Below are 5,571 nucleotides of genomic sequence, written 5' to 3'. Positions count from 1 at the left end.
TGCATATTTTAGTATTATGCCCCCAAAATCAAATATCCCCTACTTTTTTTGAATAGTATATTATTATTTTTTTCCGCTGCAGCCTATTTCTCCATGATATCGATCTGGAAGCAAATTTTCTATTGGGAAACCATGTGGTGGCTACTCCTTAAAACAATTTTGAAACTTCTGCGCAGACCGGAAGTAGCCGAATTTCGTGCGGTGCATAAAAATTAAAAAACGGCCGTAGCTTCGTCAATTCTGTACCTATTTTCATACAAATGACATTTTCAGAAACCCTGAGTTAGAAATTTCGAAACTTCGTTGCTGACTTCTAGCGTTCGAAAAATAAAATTTTTTGTTTAAAACACAATTTTTGTTATTTTTCAAAATGTTCAAATTTGACCTACATTTTTGGATACCTGAAGACCATCCGATACCAGAAATATAAGTTTCATTCCGAGTTATCGCACTTTATTTTTCGATTTTTTTCGAATTTTCTGCCGATTTCCCAACCCTTATATTTTTGGGAAAGGATAAATCGATAGTTCTGAAAATCCTGGAAAATAAAGCTATATAGTCAGACCGCTGCATAAAGAAATTTCAACAACGATCCGGAAACCGGAAGTAGTCGAAAAAAACGCAAAAAATGGGTGTTTGGGGGAAAAACTCGATTTCTCCGCCCAGTATCAATGGATTAAACGAATTAAGCTTTCGTTGAGTGGCCCGAGGAATGGACTGTCGTATGATGCCCAATTTATATGAATACTATGACCAAGCAGCAAAATATGACAAGCTGAAAATCAAGTATTTTCTGATTTGGGGCGTTTTTGGACGCCCGTATCTCGAAAACGGCTCAAGGGATTTTTCTTAAACTTTCCCTATCGAGAGTCCCTCTGGTAGTCTTGTACATGAATCAATCCAATAAGACATTGAAATGTCTGGAATAGGTAAAATAACGTACTGAAAATCGAAAAAAGTTGAAAAATCGTGAAATTTTGGAAAATGCTCTATTACTTTATTTTTTAAACAATTTTTTACAAAAATGTTACACATTCAGATAGCTGACCTAATTACGATTCTAACGATGTATAATATGTATTGAAATATTTAAATTTAATTTTCGATATATTGACATTTTTGCATTTTTGGCACTATTGAACTTAGGATTTCCCAGGGACATTTTATCTGATCAGACAATGTAATATATCATGACAGAGCCCTGCCGCTATTTAATTGCCCAAACTGGTTATTAAAACTATTCCGACAATAATCTCCATACCGGAAGTATTCAAAAAATGAAAAAAAAGGTTAAAAAATTGTCGCTCTTGCGAAAAGCTGGATTTCTCGGTCAGATTTTACCGGACCAAAAGAAGTAAAGTGTCTTTGGATAGCCCCATTAATGGACTATTATATGGCATCTCAATGGTACGATTTCGATGGTTAGAAAATAAATTGTGGTACGCCGAAAATCTAGTATTTTCCGTTTTTGAGCATTTTGAGACGCCATTTTCTCGAAAAATAAAACTAATTTTTTTCTTAAACATTTTTCACTCAGAGTCCTATCGGTGGACTATGGCGTGAGTCCAAAAATAAAAGCATTGAAATAATATAAGTGGTCCAAAAAGAACCTCAATCTTGGAAAAAAGTTGAAAAATGCTTAAATTACTGAAAATGATCTTCTAATTTTCTTTCTTTGGAAAACAGCTGAATGGATTATTCTGAAAATTCTTGTACAGAAGGTAAGGTAACCAAACAACTTGTTAAAGCTATCCCGACAGTGATCCAAAAACCGGAAGTAATCGAAAAAATTTCCGATATTTTGTGAAAAAAAAACCCATAAAAAGTAAAAAAATGGCGATCTTGCGAAAAAAAGTGATTACTACGCCAGATTTCACCGAATCAAAACAACTAAAGTGTCTTTGGATAGTTCGAACAATGGACAATCTTATGAGATCTAAATGGTAAAAATTCGCGAGTTAGGCAATATATAATGGAACGCTGAAAATCTATTATTTTCCTTTTTGGAGCCTATTCAGACGCTTTTATTTCGAAAACTTCTCTTATTTCCTTTCTTAAACTTCTGTTACTTAGAGTCCTAACGGTGGTCTATGGTGTGAATCCAAATTTAAAAGTCTCAATATAGTATAAAGGGTCCAAAAGGGCCACAATCTTTGAAAAGAAGTCGAAAAATCGTTATATCTGTAAATCTGCTTCTAATGGTATAAGGGAGGTAAAACTGTCCAATGGATCTTTCTGAAACTTCTGGTACAGGAAATTAAGTTCCCATACCACTTATTAAATCTATCCTGATAATGATCCGTAAACAGGAAGTAGTCAAATAAATATTCGATATTTAAAAAAAAAAAGTAAAAAAAATCGGTGCTCTTGCAATAATCGGGATTTCACCGTCGGGTGTGACCGGATCAAAACATCCAAAGTATCGTTTGGTAGCTCGATAAATGGGCTATTGTATGACACACTTCCTGTCTGATTCCTGAAAGCCGGTTCAGTGCTGCTTGTAGGTCTAGTTATTAGGCTTTCTTTGTCTGAAAGACTATTGTTTTTACTAAAATTATTATTATTATTATTATTTTCCGCTGCAGCCTATTTCTCCATGATCGGAAACAGATATCGATCTGGAACCCAATTTTCTATTGGGAAACCATGCGGTGGCTACTCCTCAAAACAATTTTGAAACTTCTGCGCAGACCGGAAGTGGCCGAATTTCGTGCGATGCATAAAAATTAAAAAACGGCCGTAGTTTCGTCAATTCTGTACCTATTTTCATACAAATGACGATAGCAGTTGAAAATTTCGAAATTTCGAAACTTCGTCGCTGACTTCTAGCGTTCAAAAAATGAAAATTTTTGTTTAAAACACAATTTTTGTTATTTTTCAAAATTTTCAAATTTGACCTACATTTTTGGATACCTGAAGACCATCCGATACCAGAAATATAAGTTTCATTCCGAGTTATCGCCCTTTATTTTTCGATTTTTTTCGAATTTTCTGCACATTTCCCAACACTTATATTTTTTGGAAAGGATAAATCGACAGTTCTGAAAGTCCTGGAACATAAAGATATATAGTCAGACCGCTGCATAAAGCATAAACGATCCGGAAACCGGAAGTAGTCGAAATAATGATAGATATTTTAAAAAAAAACGCAAAAAATGGGTGTTTTGGGGGAAAACTTGATTTCTCCGTCCAGTATCAATGGATTAAACAAATTAAGCTTTCGTTGAGTGGCCCGAGGAATGGACTGTCGTATGATGCCCAATTTATACGGATACTATGACCAAGCAGCAAAATATGAAAAGCTGAAAATCAAGTATTTTCTGATTTGGGGCGTTTTTGGGCGCCTGTATCTCGAAATCTTAACAGCAACTGTTTTTTTAACTTTCTCTATCGAGAGTCCATTCGAAGGTCTTGTGAATTATGCCACCCAATAAGACTTTGAAATGTCTGGAATACGATAAAAAAGGGACTGAAAATCGAAAAAAGTCGAAAAATCGTGAAATTTTGCAAAATGCTCTATTACTTTATTATTTAAACAAATTTTTACAAAAAGATTACAGATTCGGATAGCTGACCTAATTACGATTCTAACGATGTATAATATGTATTGAGTTATTGAAATTTAATTTTCGATATTTTGACATTTTTGCATTTTTGGCACCTTTGAACATAGGATTTCTCAGGGTCATTTTATCTGATCAGATAATGTAATATATCATTACAGAGCCCTGTCGCTATTTAATTGCCCAAACTGGTTATTAAAACTATTCCGACAATAATCTCCATACCGGAAGTATTCAAAAAATGTAAAAAAAAGGTTAAAAAATTGTCCAGATATCGATCTGGAACCAAATTTTCTATTGGGAAACCATGTGGTGGCTACTCCTTAAAACAATTTTGAAACTTCTGCGCAGACCGGAAGTGGCCGAATTTTGTGCGATGCATAAACATTAAAAAACGGCCGTAGCTTCGTCAATTCTGTACCTATTTTTATACAAATGACATTTTCAGAAACCCTGAGTCTTTTCTCGGACGATAGCAGTTGAAAATTTCGAAATTTCGAAACTTCGTCGCTGACTTTTAGCGTTCAAAAAATGAAAAATTTTGTTTAATATGTATTGGGTTATTGAAATTTAATTTTCGATATTTTGACATTTTTGCATTTTTGGCACCTTTGAACATGGGATTTCTCAGGGTCATTTTATCTGATCAGATAATGTAATATATCATCACAGAGCCCTGCCGGTATTTAATTGCCCAAACTGGTTATTAAAACTATTCCGACAATAATCTCCATACCGGAAGTATTCAAAAAATGAAAAAAAAAGGGTTAAAAAATTGTCGCTTTTGCGAAAAGCTGGATTTCTCGGTCAGATAGTACCGGACCAAAAGAAGTAAAGTGTCTTTGGATAGCCCCATTAATGGACTATTATATGGCATCTCAATGGTACGATTTCGATGGTTAGAAAATAAATTGTGGTACGCCGAAAATATAGTATTTTCCGATTTTGGAGCCTTTTTAGACGTCTTTTTCTCGAAAACGACAACTCCAATTTTTCTGAAACTTTTTTAACGCAGAGTCCTATCGGTAGTCTGTGGCTTGAATCCAAAAGGAAAAGGTTTGAAATAATATAAGGGGTCCAATCTTTGACAAAAGTTGAAAAATCGTTAAATTATTGAAAATGTTCTTTTATTTATCTTTTTTACAAAAAACTACCGAATAAATGTTTCTGACACTTCTGTGACAGAAAGTTAAGTATCTAAACAAATTGTTAAAACTATCTCGACAATGATCCAAAAACCGGAAGTAGTCCAAAAAATATCCGATATTTTTGAGAAAAAAACGTAAAAAGTAAAAGAAGTGGTGATCTTGTGAAAAAGTGATTACTATGCCAGATTTCACCGAATCAAAACAACTAAAGTATCATTGTATATCCTGATCAATGGACGATTTTATGACATCTAAATGGTAAAAATTTGCTGGTTAGGCAATACATTATGGAACGCTGAAAATCTTGTATTTTCCTTTTTGGAGCCTATTCAGACGCTTTTATTTCGCAAACTACTCTTAATTCATTTCATAAACTTCTGTTACTTGGAGTCCTAGGGTGGTCTAGCCTCAATATATACCAATGTCCAAAAGAAAATATACGCTGTGCATTTCATACTGCATCAACCAAAGTCGTTTTTCCATTCTATGCGGTATTTGGGTACAATTTCAATTTGTTTCACCTTTTATTTTGCAAAAATCGCGATTTCTCAGCCGGGTGTCACTGAATCAAAACAACTAAAGTATCGCTTGGTAGCTCAATTAATGGGCTAATGTATGACACACTTCCTGCCTGATTCCTGAAAGCCGGTTCAGTGCTGCTTGCATGTCTAGTTATTATTATTATTATTATTTTTCCATTTGATCATATCTCAGAAACTACTTGTCGGATCGATTCGATGTCTTCGGTTTTACTGGGAAAGTGGGTTTGACTTAAATTTTAAAGCTTTTTCCAACGTTCTGCGACAATTCGAAATGTCCGAAATCACCGAAGTTGTCGTTTTTCGATATTTTGCCGTAAT

The sequence above is a fragment of the Patella vulgata genome, chromosome 2 (assembly GCF_932274485.2).
Source record: "Patella vulgata chromosome 2, xgPatVulg1.2, whole genome shotgun sequence".
NCBI classification, from domain to species: Eukaryota; Metazoa; Mollusca; class Gastropoda; family Patellidae; genus Patella; species Patella vulgata.
Note: the sequence above shows the minus strand (reverse complement) of the source record.